The sequence below is a fragment of the Aotus nancymaae genome, unplaced genomic scaffold (assembly GCF_030222135.1).
Source record: "Aotus nancymaae isolate 86718 unplaced genomic scaffold, 86718_ANA_hifiasm-v0.15.2.pri h1tg000017l, whole genome shotgun sequence".
NCBI classification, from domain to species: Eukaryota; Metazoa; Chordata; class Mammalia; order Primates; family Aotidae; genus Aotus; species Aotus nancymaae.
Genome location: NW_026988429.1, coordinates 2185357 through 2200478, shown reverse-complemented (window position 1 = coordinate 2200478; position 15122 = coordinate 2185357). Strand labels below are relative to the sequence as shown.

The 15122-nt window shown below is 38.3% G+C and overlaps 1 pseudogene; it reads right to left on the bottom strand.

The window, feature by feature from the left end:
- Positions 1–9588: 9588 nt before the first annotated feature.
- LOC135275637 (small nucleolar RNA U3) lies at positions 9589–9666 on the bottom strand (annotated as a pseudogene).
- Between the last annotated feature and the right edge of the window lie 5456 nt (positions 9667–15122).

Genomic DNA, 15122 nt, shown 5'->3' with positions numbered 1-15122 from the left:
ATAGAGACTGCCAGTCACCCAAGCCCTGTCAGGGTCTGTGGATGGCACTTTGACCATCCAGGCCAGGCCAGGCCACCAAACATTGCTTGGCTCAGGATGGAAGTCCAGGTTGCTTTTAAGCAGCAGAAAAGAGCTGGAAGAGAAGTACTACTGACTTCACCTTTTCTACCAAACAAGGAATTGCACTATGCTTAGCTCCCATGTAAAACTGTATCCTGACATTTACAGGTGCAGTGGGATTAAACGGTTTTAGAAATGGAGCCACAACCTCAATGGGCAAAATGAGAAATACGTTCTTACAAAACTGGCAAAGCCAAAGCCAAAGCAGACAGTGCCCTCATGTGGAAGAAAAAAAATTGTTGAGAAAACAAATTCTCATTTGGTTTTCTGAGTGACTGTAGCTGCGTATTTTTCAGAAATACGCAAGAGGAAAGTGAACATTCTATCAATAAGAACTAGGTGACAAGTAGCAAATGATTAACTTTATCATATGAAATTTAAACTCAAGAAATTATCTGGGGTTCAGCAAAACTAGACAACTTATTTTTAATACAAAGAAGTGTATTGGCCCGTTTTTTGCATTGCTATTAGGAAATACCTGAGACCAGGAAATTTATAAAGAAAAGAGGTTTGGCCGGGCGTGGTGGCTCATACCTGTAATCCTAGCACTTTGGGAGGCTGAGGGGGGCGGATCACAAGGTCAGGAGATTGAGACCATCCTGGCTAACATGGTGAAACCCCGTCTTTCCTAAAAATACAAAAAATTAGCTGGGCGTAGTGGCACACACCTGTAGTCCCAGCTACTCAGGAGGCTGAGGCAGGAGAATCGCTTGAACCTGGGAGGTGGATTTTGCAGTGAGCCGAGATCACACCACTGCACTCCTGCCTGGTGACAAAGCAAGACTCCGTCTAAAACAAAAAAGAGGTTTAACTGGCTCGGCTATACAAGCATGGCTCCAGCTTCTGCTTGGCTTCTGGTGTGGGCCTCAGAGAACTTACAATCATAGTGGAGGGTGAAGGGGAGCAGGAGTATCATATGGCAAGAGACCAGGAGCAAGAAAGAAAAGGTGGAGGTCCCAGATCTTGTGAGAACTAATTGAGAAGGAACTCACTTACCATCAAGGGGATGATGCTAAGCCATTCATGAGGGATTCACCCTTACCCCCATGATACAGTCACCTTCCACCAGGACCAACTCGCAACATTGGGAATCACATTTCAACTTGAGATTCGGAAAGGACAAACATCCAAACCGTATCAGGAAGTAAATATAACATCACGTTAATAGGAAATATGTTTTATTTATCTGCCCCTACTCCCAACCACCCACTAAATAAAGATGATTTTTTTTAAGATTGTTTGAAGGAGTACCTAATTAGTAATCTTCCCCTTGGTATCCACTTATTTCCACTGGGCCAGAGGTCACAGCCATTCCCCAGGGGACAGCAACATGGTTTCACAGGCTCACAGTGATTTTTTCTTTTCTGGGAGTGGTAAGAGTAATGGTATTTGAGTGCACTGGGCCCTGAGTCAGATCTTTGCTCAGTCTCCTGAATACAAAGCACCTGCAAAGCGGGTGAGAAAGCATTTCTGAAAAAAGAGGCAAAGTTGGGAGGAAGAGAGGAGGATCTAAACTCTCATAGAACTGGAGTCTTGCACTGGCCACTAGCAGCTGTGCAGCCCAGGACATGCAGCAGAGTCCTGCTAGTTAGGTTAGAGTGATAGTATCTATACCACTACCATGGAAAGTAGCAAGACTTACAAATCAGGGCTTTTCTCCTGGAAAGCCAGCTATTAAATGCTTACCAGCACACTACCGCTTCTGTGATTTACTTTCCCCCCTTTAGGCACTCACTCTCCTGTTCCTGCTACCTGCACTCTTTACCAGCTACACTTTCATCCTTTGTACCTGTCCTAATGGCCCTATCTGGGAGCCCTCTTTGGGCCTCACTTCCTTTCACATTGATTCCAGATTCCCTGTTCTGTCGCATTGCTCTGTTACTTGCACTCTTAACAAACTAGCACCTATTTAAAAATCCCTAACTATGAATCCACCAAATCTATGCATTTTCTCCTACCTCATGGCATCGAAGCATTACTGAAGAATATCTCATAGTCCTGAGTGTTGGGACCATTTAAATCTGTGGTATGCAGCCTCATAGATTTTTCAGTGCTTCTTACAAGTCTATTTACTGTGCACAGCCAGCTGAGCTCTTCTGAAACTTACCCACTTTCCCAAAGTTGGTTATTTTCTACCACCCTTTCCCACACATACTCTCTACATGTAACCTCACCTCCTACTTGAAGAGAAAGAATTAAAATGGAAGTAATGATGCAGGAATTCTCTCAATTTCTTGGTGGCCAGCCACCAAAAGTATTTGTTTTTTTTTTTTTGAGATGGAGTTTCGCTCTTGTTACCCAGGCTAGAGTGCAATGGTGCGATCTCGGCTCACCACAACCTCCGCCTCCTGGGTTCAGGCAATTATCGTACCTCAGCCTCCTGAGTAGCTGGAATTACAGGCACGCACTACCATGCCCAGCTAATTTTTTGTATTTTTAGTAGAGACGGGGTTTCACCATGTTGACCAGGATGGTCTCGATCTCTTGACCTCGTGATCCACCCGCCTCAGCCTCCCAAAGTGCTGGGATTACAGGTGTGAGCCACCGCGCCTGGCCCCACCAAAAGTATTTTTATCTACATCATAGTACCTAACTTTCTCTTATTTCAGTTACAGTATTATTCTTGCTCCTTTCTTTGTTTCTTCAGAGTCCTTTAATTTCTTCATCAGTAAAATATGAGTAATAACATTGACCTCATGGGATGTTTGTGAACACTATATGAGTTATTACTTAATCAATTGAATACATATTTGTAATGCTTAAAAAATCTTTAGGGATATATAATTCACATACCATACAATTTTCATATTTAAAGTATATAGTTAAACGATTGTTAGTATATTCACAAAGTTGTACAACCATCACCACGATCTAAATTTAGAACATTTTTATCACCCCAAAAAGAAACCCTGTACCCATTAGCAGTCACTTCTCATTCTTCCCTCCCCAAAGCTCCTGGAAACCACAAATCAACTTTCTGTCCCTATAGACTTACCTATTCTGAATATTTCATATAAATGTCATTGGCTTCTTTCCCTTAACATGATGTTTTTAAGATTTAACTTGCAAGGATTTTGGAACAGTCTTCACACATGGGAGGTCTACTGTGAGTCTGCAGTTACTATTTCTTGGGCTATTCCTCCTCAAGGACTAAATTCCAACCTTTTCCATGCTTCTGGGGTTCCACTATTTTCTCTCTGCAGTATTTTTAACTCCTCTTTTCTACTTCCATCTCTGTCTTTGCATATAAGCCCTCTGAAGTCTCTCCAATATCTAACTCTCTCCTATCTTTCTCTCTAGATAAAAATTATTTAAAAGCTATCTACTGTTTCTACCACATTTTCCTATTAACTCCTGATAACCAGTCTATCATCTAGTAGTAGAAATATAAGTTGAGTGTTCCTTATCAAAAATGCTTGGGACCAGAATTCTTTCAAATTTTAGATTTTTTCCAGATTTGGGAATACGTGTACATACATAATGAAATATTTTGGAGATAAGATCCAAGTTTAAACATGAAATTTATTTATGTTTTATGCACATGTTATACACATAGGCTGACAGTAACTTTACACAATATTTTAAATAATTTTGTGCATTAAACAAAGTTTTGACTACATTTTTACTGTGCCCCATCACAGGAAGTCATGTGTGGAACTTTCCACTTGTGGAATCATGTTGCCACTTTAAAAGTTTTAGATTTTGGAACATTTTGGATTTCAGGTATTTAGACTAGGGATGCTCAACAAGTAGTAGTAGGGTATTTTTTCTTAGAATTACCACTGACTCTCAGAGGTGTACCCTCAAAACGGCCACATTTGTTGTATTAAGTTGAACCGTATGAAACGGTCAATATGCAACAATTTTTTGCTTACAACAATGGCAATTTTATATCAATCTGTCAATTTCATCCAGTCAAAGACTACTATGAATGCACCTCCAATTGTGGAACTTGGGTTTACGAATCGTTGCAATGAGGGTGAATGCACACAATTGGGAACAGTGAACTGTCCCAGTAGGAAGGTTTTAGGACTTGGGTTTGTCTTAGATGACTGATGGGGGTGTTAAGGATGCAGGAATTTGCTCCAAATTGGATATCAGAAAACAGAAGCAATTCTTTTTCTCAATCCCCTTCTTAATCAAAGGAAGAAGATATCGTCAATATCCAGATTTTCACCATTGCTGAGATTTTGCTGATCAAGATCAGAAAGTTGTTGATATGGTTTGGATCTGTGTCCCCACTCTAATCTCATGTTGAATTGTAATCCCCAATGCTGGAGAAACACTTCTGGTCCCTTATCAAAAATGACTGGGACCAGAATTGTGGGAGCCTGGTGGGAGGTGATTGGATCACGGAATTGGATTTCCCCCTTGGTACTGTCCTTGCAATGATGAGTGAGTTCTCGTGAGATCTTGTCATTTAAAAGTGTGCAGCATCTCCTTCATCTCTCTCTTGCTCCTGCTATGGCCATCTGATCTGTTCTGTGTGCTCCCCCTTCACCTGAGGAGTTTCAAGTTTCCTGAGGCTTCCCCAGCAGCCAATCAGATGCCACCATCATGCTTCCTATACAGCTTGCTGAACCATGAGGCAATTAAACCTCTTTTCTTTGTAAATTATCCAGTCTCAAGTATGTCTTTATACAGTGCTAGAATGAACTAACACAGTTGTTCAGAGAACAGAGTTCATATTAGATTAGGGTTAACGCTTCCTTCTGTCATAGGATGAGTTGAATCATCTGACATGACAATGGCTGTGCAGTCATATTTATATCTCTGAATATGATATATTGGCCAGTTGCAAAAAAAGTAATAACCTGAAATGTATGATTAGTTATTCAACTTTACAATAAGTCTCAGAGATAGGAGCCTAGAATATAAAATAAAAGTAATGAAAATATATCCTAGAATTCACCTGGATCTGTTTTAGAGAAGTAGATTTTTATTTTAGCTTAGACATGGACTATTCTACTTGTCCTCTAGTATATATAAGCACATCAATAAGTGATCTGTTATAGCATAAAGTTTTCCTTGGATTGTTAAGAATAATTCAAAGGCTATTTAACTATTCATGATAACATCAGTGAATGAATTTAAATTTAAATGGGTTTATCAGGCTTCTAAAGAAAAAGCTGTATAATTTTTAAGTTTTCCTGGATTCAAGGACAAGTTTTTGGTATCCTTCTACAATAGTGTTTTTGTTTGTTTGTTCATTAACTGTGGTAGTTATAGCCCGTACAGTATAAAAAAAGAGGAAGTTAAATTTCCTACAAGGAATTTTTCCAAATAGCCTGTATTTACTGCCATTAAAATTTTGTTTTTGCTTTTAGTTCTGGAGTACATGTGCAGGATGTGCACGTTTGTTACATAGGTAGACGTGTGTCATAGTGGTTTGCTGCACCTATCAACACATCACCTAGGTATTAAGCCCAGAATGCATTAGCTTTTTCCTAATGCTCTCCCTTCCTCCAGCCTACCCCCTGAAAGGCCCCAGTGTGTGTTGTTCCCCTCCCTGTGTCCATGTGCTCTCATTGTTCAGCTCCCACTTATGAGTGAGAATATGTGGTGTTTGGTTTTCTGTTTTTGCCTTAGTTTGCTAAAGATAATGGCTTCCAGTTTCATCCATATCCCCACAAAGGACATGATCTCATTCCTTTTATGGCTGCCTAGTATTCTATGGTGTATATGTATCATATTTGCTTTATCCAGTTTATCATTGATGGGCATTTAGGTTGATTCCATGTTCTTGCTATTGTGAATAGTGCTGCAATGAACACAAACATGTATGTATCTTTGTAATAGAATGATTTATATTCCATTGGGGCCAGGCTCTGTCCCAGTACTTCAGTAGGCTGAGGCAGGCAGATCACGAAGTCAGGAGTTCAAGAACAGCTGGCCAACATGGTGAAACCCCATCTCTACTAAAAATACAGATATTAGCTGGGCACAGTGGCACGTACCTATAATCCCAGCTACTCAGGAGGCTGAGGTAGGAGAATCGCTTGAACTTGGAAGATGGAGGTTGCAGTGAGCCAAGATGCGCCATTGCACTCCAGCCTGAGCGACAGAGTGAGAATCTGTGTCAAAAAAAAAAAAAAAAAAAAGATTTATATTTCTCTGGGTATATTACGATGTGGGGGTGGAGCCAGAGGGGGTAAAGCCAAGATGGCCAAATAGAGGCAGGTCTGCTCTACAGCTCCCATCAAGAAGGACGGAAACTGCCAGTGAACTCTGCATCTTCAGTTGAGGTACCAAAGTTCTCTTACTGGGACTGACTAGGTGGTGAGCGTGACCCACGGAGAGCGAGCAAAAACAGAGTGGAACAAGACCCCACCCAGGAGCTGCAGGTGGCAAAGGGAGCTTCCTCCCTCAGCCAAGGGAGATGGTGAGGGACTGTGCTTCCCCTCCCTGAAAACCAGGCTTTCCCCATGGATCCTTGCCTCTTTTTGGAGGTTTTTGGGCATTCTTTTCAAGGAAACATGATCTCCTGCTACTTTTAAAATATCAAAAACTCTCTAACAATTATCCTGCATATACAGGTTAAGTTAGTGTGTGGCATACAGGTATAAGCCTTGTGTTCACATAGGTAGTACTCTAATAAGTACAGATTGAGAGTGTAAGTATAATTTAGAACAATAGAAGAAGGCTAATATTTCGTCCCTCAAATTGGGCAGGTTGCTTAGATGAAGTTAAATATTTCCTGCAAAGCGGATTGGTATGTCTCTGAAGAGAACAAACTGATTATTGTGGCAAGAATGGGATTAGTTCTTTTCTAAAAGGCTAGGTTTTGCTGATAAAGCTGTAACAACTTTAGCAAAAACATTTTGTTAATGGGAGGCCAAAGTTTAATTTGTATAGGACTAAGTAAAGGTTGGGATTAATGATGTGAGAGAAATTTAAGATACAGAAGGTCTTATAAATAATCTACCTTTTGAAGTGTTTGAAGGTGTAGTTATTAAATTTTGTCAGCAAACAATTAAATTCATAGTCATAGCTATAATATGAGAAAAATACATCAGAAAGTTTTTTCTTAAATGGCCAAAAATTATATGGAGTCAAAAGTAATGGAATTAATATAAGGAAGATCATATTGGAAAGTCTTTTAGTCAGTTAAAGGTACAAAAATATAATAGATAATATTAATAGTAAGGGAAAAGCAAATGGGTGATGAAGAATCAGAAAATTAATCTTGTCTGTTGACATGGGTGGAAGCTGCTTTTTCTGTAGTCATCAACATGGTCTGTCTCATTGTGTGTAAACCATTTATTTCTCTAGTCAGAGACTTCTATACATACTAAATTTAGGGTTTCTGAATGGAATGGTCATAAAGTAGTTAGAAAAAAAAATGTGTTGGGTGTTTTTTAAGTTGGGTGGAATCAACACCTTGGTGTTTTACTGGTATGCCAGTTTTTAACATTACCAGGTAAGACCTAATCTATCAAAATTCAAAGGCAACTTTTCCCTAATGCCTTCTTTAGAAGACTAAATACCCAGGTTCCAGATCATGGAGAGTCCACTTAGGAGGATATTTTAGAAACACAGCTTGTTAGTAATAAAGCCAGAGGCATTATCTGAATCTCTGTTAATGGTCAGTCATACCAGCTTGTAATAGGTTAGAATCTAGGCTTGGAAATAATACCCCAATGCATAAGGCAATCTGTTTTTAACTCAGAGGGAGAAAACCTGTGGTTCCTAGAGAGAACTGATCTTATTTTCATATAGGCTAATTATAATGATTTGAGACCTTGTTATCTGATGTTCCCTCAAGCTTTGATAGTTAGTTTAGAACTTCATTCTCTGCATTCTTTTCATTTCTCCTGAAGGTTGTAGATCATAAGGTAATAGAGATTCTGAGTAAAAAGTAAAGCTAGAATGGAATAGAGTGAGACTTAGCAGCACTTCTGCCCACTATGAAAACTAAGTTGAGAGAGTCAGTTGACAGAGAGATGAATGAAGCAGAGATGCAAGGACAAGAAATGGAAAGAGTCCAATTTCCAGTTTCAGTCCTACCCAAGACCTGCATTCTTAATCACAAGATGCTCTGTATTCTTATAATAATTTATTCTTTTTTTTCTTTTTTTTTTTTCTTTTTTTTCTTTTTTTATTATTGCATTTTAGGTTTTGGGGTACATGTGAAAAACATGAAAGGTTGTTGCATAGGTGCACACGTGGCAGTGTGGTTTTCTGCCTTCCACCCCTTCACCTATATCTGGCATTTCTCCCCATGCTATCCCTCCCCAACTCCCCACCCCCTCGCTGTCCCCCCCACTCCCCCACAACAGACCCCAGTGTATAGTGCTCCTCTCCCTGTGTCCATGTGTTCTCATTGTTCAACACCCGCCTATGAGTGAGAACATGTGATGCTTGATTTTGTGTTCTTGTGTCAGTTTCCTGAGAATGATGGTTTCCAGGTTCATCCATGTCCCTACAAAGGACACGAACTCATCGTTTTTGATTGCTGCATAATATTCCATTGTGTATATGTGCCATATTTTTCCTGTCCAGTCTATCATCGATGGGCATTTGGGTTGGTTCCAGGTCTTTGCTATTGTAAACTGTGCTGCAATGAACATTCGTGTGCATGTGTCCTTATAGTAGAACGATTTATAATCCTTTGGATATATGCCCAGTAATGGGATTGCTGGGTCAAATGGAATTTCTATTTCTAGGTCCTTGAGGAATCGTCACACTGTCTTCCACAATGGTTGAACTAATTTATACTCCCACCAACAGTGTAAAAGTGTTCCTATTTCTCCACATCCTCTCCAGCATCTGTTGTCTCCAGATTTTTTAATGATAGCCATTCTAACTGGCGTGAGATGGTTTCTCAATGTAGTTTTGATTTGCATTTCTCTAATGACCAGTGATGATGAACACTTTTTCATATGCTTGTTGGCCTCCTGTATGTCTTCTTTTGTAAAGTATCTGTTCATATCCTTCACCCATTTTTGAATGGGCTTGTTTGTTTTTTTTCTTGTAAATCTGTTTTAGCTCATTGTAAATTCTGGATATCAGCCCTTTGTCAGATGAGTAGGCTGCAAAAATTTTTTCCCATTCTGTTGGTTGCCGATTCACTCTATTGACTGTTTCTTTTGCCGTGCAGAAGCTGTGGAGTTTGATTAGGTCCCATTTGTCTATTTTGGCTTTTGTTGCCAATGCTTTTGGTGTTTTGGTCATAAAGTCCTTGCCTACGCCTATGTCCTGAATGGTTCTGCCTAGGTTTCCTTCTAGGGTTTTTATGGTGTTAGGTCTTATGTTTAAGTCTTTAATCCATCTGGAGTCAATTTTAGTGTAAGGTGTCAGGAAGGGGTCGAGTTTCTGCTTTCTGCATATGGCTAGCCAGTTTTCCCAACACCACTTATTGAACAGGGAATCCTTTCCCCATTGATTGTTTTTTTCAGGTTTGTCAAAGATCGAGTGGTTGTAGATATGTTGTGTCGCCTCCGACGCCTCTGTTCTATTCCATTGGTCTATATCTCGGTGCTCTACACATTCAGAGAAACTTCTCCAGTAACAGACTATAGAAATGATCCCTGAAAGTATAGTCTTAATAATTTATTCTTTTTAAAAAGTTTTGTTATGTTTAGGTAGTTTGGATTGATTTATGTTATTTGCTCCCATTGCTCAAAGTTGGGATAACATGATTATCAAATAGAATAATAACTGCCATGATCCAAAATGCATGTAATATGTTTAAAGTACAAGCACATTTAAAACTTTTGAGAAATATTAACTGGTCATTATTACAGGATGCTACGAAGTACCTTATTATTTTGAAAATTGTTAGATAAAAGGAAAGGAATAAACATTTATTCTCTCTTTCTTACATAAATGATACCACTGACTGCCTCAATATTAGATCAGAAGATTCTCTTTAAAAAAGTTTCCAGGGGCCAGTGCTGTGGCTCACACCTGTAATCCTAGTGCTTTGGGAGCCTGAGGTGGGAGGACTGCATGAGGCCACAAAACAAGACCCAATTTCTACAAAAAGAAAAAAGAAAAAGAAATTTAGCTAGTCATGGTGGCATGCACCTGTATTCCCAGTTGCTTGGGAGGCTGAGGTAGAAGAATTGCTTGAGCCCAGGAATTCAAGCTGCAGAGAGCTATGATAACACCACCGCACTTTGTCTGGGTGACAGAGTGAGACTCTGTCTTTAAAAAATAAATAAAAATAAAAAAGGGATGATAGAATTAGAATATTATCATTTGTCAAGCCCTAATGAATTATTGGATCTCAATATTAAGTGTTAGTGGCAGCTAACTTCATATATAGATGCACACACAAAGAGACAAGTAGATATTATATGTCTCTAGATGGAAGAAAATAACCCTTCCTGTGAGGTACTCTTGACATAAAACTTGAACCTGAATCTTTACAAGTCTCTAGTTAAAGAAAATGTAGGAGACAGAGAAACATGTTAGAAATGACCTCATATTAATTAAATCAGCCAAAATAAGACTGTGGAACAAGTCTTCAGTTTTTTTGGTTTTTTGGTTTTTTTTGTTTTTAACAGATGGATTGCAAGAATGCAAGTGGGGAAAGCAAGAGCAAGAGTGAAAAAGATTATTATGGATTAAAAGAAACTTGAAAGACATATTAACTAATCCCAATTTGGGGGCTATGTTTAGATCCTGGTTCAAGCAAAAGGTAAAGAAATATATATTTAAAGGAGAATCAGAAATTTGAACACTAATTAAGTATTTTATGATATTAAGGGTTATTGCTAGTTGTTTTTTAAGTGTGATAATTGTATTGTGATTACATTTTATTTTTTAAAAATAATTCTTATGTTTTAAAGATGCCTGATATATTCATGGATGAAACACTATGTCTGTCATTTATTTCAAAATAATATATGAGGAGAGAAGCGGATGGAAGTACAGATAAAACAAATTGTTCATGAGTTGAAAACTGTCAAAGCTGAATGACAAGAGCTCATTAAAGTGTTCTTTTTACTTAATACATACGTTTAGAAGTTTTCTATAGTATAATTTTAATAAACCCAGATCAACTGAATATCCATATAAAAAATAATTTTTTTAAATTGTATGACCAATATGGTGAAACCCCATCTCTACTAAAAATACAAAACTTAGCTGGGCATAGTGGTGCATACCTGTAATCCCAGCTACTTGGGAGGCTGAGACAGGAGAATCGCTTGAACCCAAGAGGCAGAGTTGCAGTGAGCCAAGATCACACCTCTGCACTCCAGCACAGGCGACAAAGTGAGAGTCTGTCTGAAAAAAATAATAATAATAACCAAATGTAAATAATAGTAAGTCAACAATATTAGGATAGATAAGCTGTGGCATATCCATACAACAGACAATAAAATAGACTATGGTTACACAGAAGAACAAAGTGGAATTATAATACAAACACATATTAAGCCAAAAAAAAGCCAAGCACAAAACAAGAAACATGATATGATGTCATAAGTTCTAAAACAGACAAAGCTACATCACAGCATTTGAGTATGCATGTATACTTGCAGTAAAACCATATTTTTTAAAAAGCAAGGAAGTGATTACTGTAAAAGTCAGAATAATGATTACTTTTAGGGACAGGAGGGTGAAATGATTGAAAGGGAGAACAAAAAATATTGCTGGGATGCTAGCAATCTTTTATTTCTTGACTTTGTTGGTGGCTGTGGAGGGATTCGCTTTATGATAAGTTCTTGAATAGTATGTTTTTGGTTTGTGCATTTTTTTGGATATGTGTTACATTTCATATTGAGTGAAAGGTTTTTCATTCAATACCTCAAATGAGAAACCCTATTAAACACATTGAAAAAAAGCTTGGATTTGTTAGAAAGCTGATTGGTTGGAATAGAAGGAAAACTAGAATTTTCCCTAAAACTCAAAGGCAAGGGATTTAAAATGAAGAAAGACACTCATAACCACCCTCTAAACTGACCTTTTTTTGACATTGTTTCCTCTTAATGCCTATAAATTGCCATGTATACCCTAACTTGATCTCCATTTCATGAATAGCTTGTGGTCGGTTACCATAGTATGATTTATTTCATGTGACTCCTTTTACCTTGCCCTGCTTACAAGACCTAACTGAAAATCACCCATGGCATCTTAGTTATTGTGCATAGTGCTGCAGTGAACAATGGAGTGCAATTATCTTTTAGAGGTCCCGATTTTAATTCTGTTGAATATATACCCAGAAATGAGACTGCTGGATCACATGGTAGTTCTACTTTTAATTTTTTGAGGAATCTCCATATTGTTTTCCATAGTAGCTGTACTGTTCTGTCCTTTGAAGGATGAATGGATAAAGGAAATGTGTTGTATAGAGAGAAGGGAATATTACTGATCCTTAAAAAAGTAAAGAAAGCCTGCAATATGCAACAACATGAATTAACCTTGAGGACATTATGCTATGTGAAATAAACCACCAAGAAGGAAAAACACTGTGTGCTTTCACTTATATGAGGAATCTAAAATATTCAGACTCATAAAATCAGAGAGTAGAACTGTGGTTTCTAGGGGCTGGAGAAAGAGGAAAATTACAAATCACTAATCAACTGGTGTAAAGTATCAATTGTACAAGATAAATAAGTTTTAGAGACCTGCTGTACAACAGTATAGTTGGCAATATTGTATCTTACACTTGAAAATGTGTTGAGGATAAACTTTATATTAAGTGTTCTTACCACAATAAAATACATTTTTAAAAAAATCGTCCAGCCCAGGCCCTAAAACTCTGTAAATACCCTGCCTTATTCTTTCATTTTCAGATACTTACAAGATTCCGTCAAGGTGGTATTCTTTCTTACTGTAGCTAATCTTATAAATCTAGCTTTGCTTGATCAATTGGTTTTTCTGGTGGTCCTTGGGGTATCTGACACTTAATCAATAGATTAATTCAGTCACATAAGAGTGACAGCTCAAAGACATCTGCTCATTCTGAAGATTAGGATCTAATATTGAGAAAATTCTCAATACTTGAGATTACAAGATATCATAAAGTATTTTCAATAAATCAGATCCTAGGGCTAATGGGGTTCCTCATGCCTGACCTTTGGAACAGTACCCTACGTGTTTCGTGACCTTCTGATCCCAGCACAGGGTTCCTATCATAGAAAGAGCTTAAAAAATAGATACTGAAAAATGAAAGCACAATTAGTTTCATATTTGTCTGAATGTGTTTCCATAGTAATTTTTAATTTAAAAAATGACATATACATGACTTCCCAAAATTCTATCCTCTAAGAAAGTTTTAAAGAGCCTGGCTTAAAATGAAAATATATTCATTGCTCAGCTCTATAATAAGCAAGGAGGCAATTTCCATGAGATTATTCAATACAATCCTTTTATAAGGAGCACATTTCTCACTAGAGGGAGCTCAGAATCCACTATTAAATGGGAAGACAAGCTGAATAAAATGTCACTTCATTTTAGGGAGAAAAGAGTCTGTTTGGGTAAATATGACATTGATTTCCAGAAGTTGGGAATTTTTTATATGCCACTTTTTCCCATTGTTAACCTCTGCAATTCTAAATGACATAAAAGGGGAATAATATAAACTATCATAATGATCAGCCAATTAATTAATAAGCTAATATTACAAATAAATACAGTGTAGGGCAAATAAAAAGATATAGCATTATCTCTACCTGCTTGGTATGGTTGGGGTGGGCGGTGAAAATCCCAGTATTAATGAAAAGGAGAAATTATATCAGCAGTGGTAAATAGGGGTATCTGGAAAAGCTGTTTGAAGAAATACAGTTTTGTTCTTTGACTGCCCTTTTCCTGTGCCCATATGTAACTCCATAGAGCATCTTCTCCTTTAAAACTGCAGCATCTTGGGTACATTTAGGGAAAGGGGCTATCTCACAGCCACTCCTAAGCCAGCATGCTCAGTAGCCTGCTTCTCTCCTATCATCCACTCCAGGTACTCTAACACCCCCAGTTCAGAATCGTGGAGCCACCAGCTCCTCCTCGTCCACCACCTGACCTCAGCTGCCAACTCCTTCAATCTCAACACCAATGTTAAAATTGTATTTGGAGGCTGGGCACGGTGGCTCATGTCTGTAATCCCAGCACTTTGGGAGGCCAAGGCGGACAGATCACGAGGTCAAGAGATTGAGACCATCTTGGCCAATATGGTGAAACCCCATCTCTACCAAAAATAAAAAAGTTAGCTGGGCATGGTGGTTTGCACCTGTAGTCCCAGCTACTAGGGAGGCTGAGGCAGGAGAGTCACTTGAACCTGGGAGGCGGATGTTGCAGTGAGCCGAGATCACACCACTGCACTCCAGCCTGGCAACAGAGTGAGACTCCGTCTTAAAAAAAAAAAAAAAAAAAAAAGATTTTATTTGGAGCAAAATTTTACTAAACCCTTGAAAGAAAACTGCACTATATCTTAAAAGCACTTCATCCCATTCCCCACTGTAACTGGGAACCTCTCACTGACCCTAATTTCTCTCAGTTTCCAGATCTACAGACAACTCACACCCTCCACCTCAGATTCTGAAGTTTTTCTCTACCCTTTGAAATTCTTCACACCTATCTCTACCCTAGAGTTCCAACATCTACCATGCGTGCATGTCCCAAATATTATATAGGACATATTTATACTAAAATGCTATTCCTTTTTTATCTGAATTTCAAATTTTACCAGGTATTCCGTATTTTTTTCTAAATGTGGCAACTATCCCTCTGAGTCCTCTCTCTCCTTTCCCCGGGGACACAGAAGAAAACTCAGGTTTCCTCTCTCTTTATTAAATAAGTTCTGTTTATTTCATCCTCTCCCATCTAGGCAAAACCCAAAGAAAATCACTTTTCTCACTTCTTTCCCTTAGAACAAATATTTGATCTCTGTTTTAAATAGTAGAGTTGTTTCTTTCTATCTCCATCATATATCATCTATCTTTTAACATGTTTGCATTTAACAAGTTAGAGTGATTTGTTTTCCAGTTTTATTCTCCTGTTTGGTTTTACATTAACTGCTTGATAGTGTAATTTGGAAAGTTGTCCTCCTCTGCTAAGGG